Raw genomic sequence first — 8,459 nt, 5'->3', positions numbered from 1 at the left:
TTGGTTGTTGTTTGTTTTTTGGGAATTTGTGTGTACTTGTCATGAACTTTAAAATCTCACGTAAGCCCTGTTGTGAATGAAGACGAGGTAGAATTTTACAGTTAAACGAGACTTGCCTGTAAGTTGAAGTTTGACTATGATTCTACCGAGTCTTCAGGAACAGAGGGTTTACGTGCCCTACCCTCCCTACCCAGTTACAGAGTTTATTCATGACAACCACACACCTTTAAAACCTGAGCATGCGCGGTCTCGGTTCTATCTCACGTAAACCCTCTGTTCCTGAAGACTCGGTAGAATCATAGTCAAACTTCAACTTACAGGTAAGTCTCGTTTAACTGTAAAATTAAAAAACTTCTCTGTTATAACTGAAATCTATAGTTATAATAAATATTATAACGTATCATAGAAGAAGACTGAGGTTCCAGGCCTATTTATTTGCCAAATTGATACTTTGAAGGAATTAAAGGTTAAAGAAAGCCAAAATTGTCTGGGCAGCATTTTTCTCATATAAAGGCACGTTTAGTTCCTGTGCTAGTTCATACAGTTGTCGTCTGTAGCATTGCCAGATCTTCACACATACCCTGAAGTTCTGTTTCATTGGATTCAGACAATGCACCGGCTGGATTGATCCAACTCTGCAGTGATTCTCCCTAAAACGCAGCTAAATTGTCTGACACACCTTTGGGGTAATTAAGCCAAGCATATACAAAAGTTTATCCCTCCCCTTCCCTGAGCTGCTTGATGGGGCATGTCACACTATAGAGCTTATTACAATGACTGCACTTATGCGAGAGGCCCAACAGAGTTGGATGGACCCAGCTGGTACGACAACTGAATCTGATGCCACATTACAGTCTACAGTCTTTTGTGGAGTGTACATATGGCAAGGTTTTTTTCCCCCAATAAGATCATTGACAGTTCTGAAAATGGGCTTAATTTGTCACTTGTATTGATTCCGTCTGAAAATGGGCTTAATTTGTCACTTGTATTGATTCCGTCTGAGTAGTAACTCCTTGGATTAAGTCTTTGTTGCAATCATATCTGTGCGCATGGTGATAAACAGGAGTTTGGGAAGAAGCCATGTGTAGACACTCGTCTTATTGGCATTGAAGACATTGTCATTCATCCTGGTCTCTGGGTTCTTTTTGTTTATAAGGTTAATTTTTAATGTTTTTTGAACATTTGACAGGGCATTCTTAAAATGGTGTGACAGTTTAGGCTCATGAATTTTAAACATAAATGTGCTACCACCTGAAGAATTGAAAATTTCAATATTAAAAGTTACTAGATTTTGCGATAGGACACTTCAAACTGCAACATTAAGACCAGAAGTACATCATGTCACTCAAGCTGTATAACAGGGGAAGCTGCTGGGAGATATTTCAATGAGCTTATGCATTGTTGAGAAAATGGCCACGCATATTACAGTAAATTTAATTAACAAAATTTAAACTGCATAATTAGACAAAAGCATATTACTCAACTTGACTTGTTAAAAACAATGAACTGGCATGTGCATTATGTAATTAATACTTTGAATTACATGCTTCATATTAGTAGACAGCAGTTTACATAAAGTAAACTGGGATATAGTGAATAACGTTGGTACTTCTGGGATTGGTTTGAAATTTAAATATTTGGTCAAGAAATCAAATATGACAATATTATACTTCTGCAAATGTAGATTAACAAGACTCATTCCATAAACGCGAATGTGATAACAGCTTACAATTTTCAAATGTTTGCAAAATAGAGTCAATGATCAGGTTTTGAAATATGCAAATTTTAAAATAAGCAACAAACACAGTAGATACAATTTACTAAATTGCATTTTATTTCACGGTGTTTATATATGAAAGAAGTTACACAGGATTTTTTTTTTTTCATTTTTTTTTTTTTTTTTCTATTTCAGATCAACAATTTCATTGCTATCAGACCGCGATGACAGGTATAGCTGCGAGCCGGCTACCCAACCCTACTCCCTCATCTTTTTTTTTTCTTACAGTGCTTTGATCTAGGAGGAAGGGGGAGGTAGGATTTACCCAATGCTCTGACCAGCTTAGAAAGAGTTTACTCTCTTCCCTGTCAATCTTAACATTTGATTAAACTTTTAATCTTATGACACTTATTTTTACTCCTTCCAATATTTGATAAAGGACCATTTATACTTCCTTTTATAAATCAATAGATATACATTAAATAGCCTTTACGTTCTTGTTACTCATTGCAATATTATTTGATTAAGAGCCATTTCTACTTCCTTTTTTCAATATTGATACATTCAACTTATTCTTTACTTGGGTTACAAGATTGTAAAATTTCTTTTTTAGTATACAATCGATGCGTTTACTTGTGAGAAACAACTTATCTCCAGCTAAATTTTGACTACTATGAACAATGCAAATGTGTTTAAAAACCTCATATCCAAAAGAAAATTTCAGTTTAACATGAAGAACATTTTTCTGTTAAGAGAAACTTGTCTTAATGATAAAAAATTTGCATAACTAGCTAGCTTACTTGACATCAGTTTAAAGTTAAATTTAAAAGTTCACTCACTTGACAATATGTACTCTACTTATTTGGGAAAGCATTTGATATTAATTACCTCATTGACTTGCAACCAAATCACAGTATAAAGAATTCTACACCTAGAAATTCTTATTTCATTATGTGGTACAATTTACTCCAATTATACTTGGATTAAATAGATGTTATTAAATACCTATATTGTAGAAAGTTTATCAAGTTAATTAAACATACATAAATTTCCTTTCAAACCTGAAGGTAAACATTTGAAATATTTGATTAATTTCACACTATGCTCTCTTTGGTAACCTGAAAATTAGTGGTTTCAATTACATGGGTAAGAACTGAAAATTTCATAAACGTCGTATAGTTTAGTAGCAGGGGATATTGCATATTCATAGCTTCAGACTTCTTTAGTGGTCAAATATAATTTTTCAATGCAACCTACACTGGCTAGACATTTCCCTATTAAAAAGAAAACCATTTTTCACATACAAATGCTTTGACCTGGACATAGAAAAAATACATTATTAAGACTGACAGGATAACCAATACACTGTTGGTGAAAGCTGAAGCATAACTGTTACAACAGAGACCACAGCTCTGCACATTATTCAGTAAGACATAACCCAGCCTACAAGGACTGATAAAATCAAGTGATTAATTTAAACACACATTCCCATTCGACATACATTTCTGGAAATTGCTTGGATGTGAATGTCTTTGTTGAAAGGGTGGATACATGCTTGCATACTTAGAATGAGTAGTCTCTGAATAATTTGCCATACCCAATTTCTCATTCGTTTTGGTACATCATACTGTAGGATTTGAATTGTGCCGTGCAATAGTTCAAACCACTGTTTGGTAATTTATTGGCCAGAATGAGGAACAGTTCCAAAAGTTCTGTTTAAAATTTCTTTCTCTTCATCTTGAACCAATTCAAAACCAAACTTTAGTCCTCGTAATTAGTCCACTTTTTACTTGGATGGCCTTCATAACTTAAACTTTACTTCCTGCCAGAAAATACTTGTTTAGGACTTGCATCACACCTTGGTTGGCCTTACAAGGTTGAGAGGATTGCAAAACTTCAGAGCTGGCGAATTAAGCACCTGTAAGACGCTGAAGCTAACAATGGAACTTGAAGAGGGAAGCATCTCATCATGGGCTACTACTGGGGATCTGGACCCAAATCTCTCCTGGTGTAGACCCCTTGTTAATGAATGTGGACATCATGCTGAATGGAACTGAGAAACAACCATGCCGATCTCATACCAAATATGCCCTTTGGATTGATGGATACCTATTTATTGGGAGTAAGGAACCCTCTACTTGAACACTGATAACCCTATGTAAACTGGTTACAAGAAACTGGACACTGGGAAAAACCTGGAAGAACTAAACGAAAAAAGCTGCCCACGGAATGGACGATGGAAGGACATTCTACACCTCATGGATGGTCATCTGGTACTCAACATGATGGTGGTCTGGACATTGGGCTTGGGATCCACCTGGGAAGATGGCCTATGAACCAACCAGACAAGGGAGGGCAAACATCAAAAGGCTAGTAGCTGGAGAGGAACTTCTGGCTGTATGGATTGTTGTTGGAGGGTTGCCGTATGGGTCTCTAGCTCTGTGTAGGTGTTGCAGCTTTGCCGTTGAAACATTAACCTAGAAGCTTAGCGAGTACAGCCCCAACCTGAAAATACATCTTACCTTTCTGGCACATAGCCTAACTTGCTAAGGAAATAAGAAGTCCAAAATACAGAAGCCCAAGGGAAAAATAAAGTTGAAGCCCTCTTTCCTCTCAAAGCTCTTAACATCTTGCATTTTTTCCTGGTTAAGAAGTTGTAACTAGCCACGGTTGTCATTGGATAGGCAATTGCAGCAGAAGACATTAGCAAACACCTCACGGTTACTTTACAATGGTGACGAAGAAAATCTTGATGTTAGGAAGAATGCACCTGAAACACAACTACCTTCCACGCACACAGCAAATATCTAAATATCTTGCAATGAACTTACAGTAATTGTTAATATACACATTGGCTAATGTGATTTAAATTTACAAATAGGAAGGACTACTTTTCACAATAAAAGGCAAAACATGAAAATTAAGTGTTGAAAATTAACAGACACTTCATGCTTTATCTAACACTGAAAGCATTTTCACATATCAATAGCTTAGTCAATAATACAACACTACACTCTAACAAAGCAAGTAACTTGTCACAAAATCAGTATATTCAATAATCCAAATACAGTTATATTCTGGTCCAAATGCCCTTTTTTTTATCCATTCCATTACTTAGTATGTACTTACATAATGTGGAGCTATGCATCTTACCATACATGACTGACTTAAAACACAAATTGCCCATTTGGCCTTCCCCAAGGTTTCAGCATCGATCGCATTCTTTTTGTGCACATCTGGACCTTGACCAATCTTCTACTCTTCAAATCTGCATGAACATTCACTATGTGCCCACTGCCAAATACACAAAAACCTCCTCTCCCATGCTCCTTAAACATTATCCATAACATTCCAAAGAAACAAAAGTATTCCTCTTTTTTTTCTTTTTTAACCACAATATTTAAGCATTATCCACAACATTCCAAAGAAACCATACGAAAACAAAGTTCCTCTTCATTCTGTTTTGACTCGATTCACATAAGCAACAACCAAGTTTGATAATACTTTCACTATTCTTTTCACCTTGCATGGGAAGTTTGAATCCTTCCTCTTCCACAAGCTATTTTTCACTCTCCAATCTTCTCACATCTTCCAGAGGGTAGCGTATCTAGCACGAAAGAGTACATTAACCCCCCCAGACCCAGACTCGCAACAAACCGTACAGTTTACAAAGGATTGTTACAAAAACAGTCTCGCTTTAATAGCTTTTATTTTACTCCTTAAAATCTACTGTATTTCAGTTTCCTAAATATCAATTTTAAAAGACATACAACGAGCAATTAATTGAATGGTTTACAAACTTATCCACTTCTTCAGGACTTCATTCACCATCATTGGCACAGCATTCATTTCATAATCAACCACTGTGAAAGAAATGAGATTTAAATGATTGCCCACCCCCCCCCCTCCTTTTACCCGTTGCACTTTTTAAGTTTACATGAATGCAGTCTTGCTTTAACAGATTTTACATTTATCATTAAAACTCACTTTAGTTTCCCGAATATCAATTTTAAAGATATACAATGTGCAATTAAATAGTTTACAAACTTATCCGATTCTGCTGCACTTCATTCACCATCCTTGCCACGGCATTCATTTCATAATCATTCACTATGAAAGAAATGAGATTAAAATGATCCCCCCCCCCCCTTCAACCCGAAGCAGGCTAAGTTTAATTCATCAAAGACTAAATGAACAACCAAGGTTGCAAGTTAATTGAAATATTATAAAAATGAATATTAATTAAGAACTCTCTCAAACCTGCACTTGTTAGCTTCTCAGATTTTCTGTTGGGCTACTGGGACCTTTCACAAATTCTTTCAACAAGAAAATAGCACTATAAGTGAAACCCACCCACCCAAAAATGAAATAATCAAAACATGCTCAACATTAAGTTGTTCAGACTAACCTTTCATCAATGACCTTCATGGAATTGCACTAGTTTAAATCTTACTTTGATAAATGGACATATGATGTTAGATCCGAATTATAATGGTATATTATTAATTTAAGACAAAGATGCATTAACACCGTACTTTGACTTAACTTCAGCTTGCAAAGCAATACTTATCAATTGCTGTATTTTTCTCTTCAGTCTTGCTTATTCCTGTGTTCCATATGGGTCAGAGAGCATTTAGCTTGTCCGGCTAACAAGGAGACTACAAGATGATTATAGCATAGCCCACCCACCCCATATTAGGCACAATAATAGGTAAAGCAGAGAACTGAATTTTACTGACCACTAATTAAAGGCAATTTTACCTCTCATTAATACATAACATTTGAAATGTAATCAGACACCTATAATATAAGGAAAAGATCAATAAGAACATACCCAAGGCTTGATCATTAAATTAGGAGGACGGGGCTTACAAGCAGTGCCTCACTCCAGGAACAAAATAATGCTGTGAAAAAAGAAAAAAAGCAACTTCCTGCTGGAAGAATGTGGATTCTATGGTTTATAGTTTACAACCCAACAAAATTATCCAGTGTTAAACACTAATAAACAAGTATTGAAATAAGACATTCACAATGTAAGATATTCAGTATTAATAGAAAATGGTAGGGTGAACACAGCACACAAACTAAACTAGATATCTTACTATTACAAAGACAAGAAACTGATGACACGAGAATGCCTCTTCAGTGCGAGATAGCTTGCAATATTCACATCTTCTGTGCACACAAATGAATCCCACAACCTGTCAATACACCTTTTGGGCAAAAGAAGTAAAATAACGCCCCTCTTTGGAGCAGCAAAAAGCAATTACCATGCAACATTTCATTATTTGAATAATTTTAGGTTTAATCACATGCTAATATCAGAATATCTTAGCTTACATACATTTAAGTAGAATTAATGGCATCTATTATTCTAATCCTACAAACCAACATAAAAGCACCACATATTTGAATTACTTCAAAAATTTACCACTGCAGGAATACCATGAATAGGCAATTTTTGGAATCTTCAGATTAACTGGGCATTGAGGACTGCAAGCTTACACACAAGGTGACCACAAATGGCGACAGGGAGGAATAAGCTTTGGACCGTATTTTGGTGTCTGGACACACAACCTAGATACCTTGGTTTTTAGCTTCAGTTCCTGCTCAAAATGTCAAAAGAACAAAGAAACGGTCCCCCAAAATGGAGGGGTGCATCTAATCTTAAACTTATTTCAGCTCACACAGAGCCATATTTAGATAAAATGAACAGAACACTGACGACAAATTGAAATAACAAAAAAGCAGTATTATTTATGAAACAATCAAACGGTACATGAATCGATCTATAGTTTAACTTATTTCTCAAATTAAATCAAACATTTCTCTCTTGATCTGTTTTTCACTTACGCGCCTCCTTTACCTGATAATAAATAAATGCAAGGGCAACAGTTCTTTAGTTCATGATAACATCCAATTCCAATATAATCCTTATACTTGTACATACCGTACTGATGAAGTTCTACAGCATTTCAACACGTCTCACGTCCATTTAGTACCGACTTATTACTCCCATGAATCTTAGATGTGCTAACCTGAAAGGTTTGTTGTCCCAACTTGCCTCCACCTGCTCCGACGTGAAGCCATTATGGCCAAGGGCAAATAGACCCATGCCTAAATAAATATACCAAGCATTCGCATGGCAAAATATTAGGTTACAGTAATAACCATATGTGGTTATTAGCAGAAGAGATTACACCAAAACATTATCCATTATCCTTTAACTTCCAAGTATCATCTACCAGTATAAGAACTCTGCATACACCTATTCCAATCATCTCAGAAAAAACTACTTAACACCAACGAAATGTTAGAAAGCATTACTTTCTCCTCAATACAATATAAGCAAAAATAAAAGACGCGAGTTCAACGCAAGAATTAACTACTCAAACTAGTATCACTACATATGCTCGCCTAGACAACGCCTTGCGTTGAACTGTTTTTATTTGTGCATCATGTACTATTTATACGAGATATTTGGCCTTATCACTGTGTTTCTACGCATTCTCTCCGAAAATAGTCCACACTTTTCTAACTCTATCTTGAACAAACCTTAAGGTTCCAAAGTATAATATATTCTTTTCTCAAGAATATGGTATTTTGATAAGATGCATCCCCGATATTTGCACTTTGCTTCTTATTTCATATTTGCACGTTGCGCAAATTTAATGCCAAAAATATAAGAGTAGTGATGAGGCCCACCGACACTTTTATGACGTCAGAAAAAATACCGGTTCAA

Source organism: Lingula anatina, chromosome 2 (assembly GCF_051362555.1).
Source record: "Lingula anatina isolate TDL-2025a chromosome 2, LinAna3.0, whole genome shotgun sequence".
Classification (NCBI taxonomy): Eukaryota; Metazoa; Brachiopoda; class Lingulata; order Lingulida; family Lingulidae; genus Lingula; species Lingula anatina.
The sequence above is the reverse complement of the archived record's forward strand: the minus strand, read 5'-3'. Positions refer to the sequence as shown.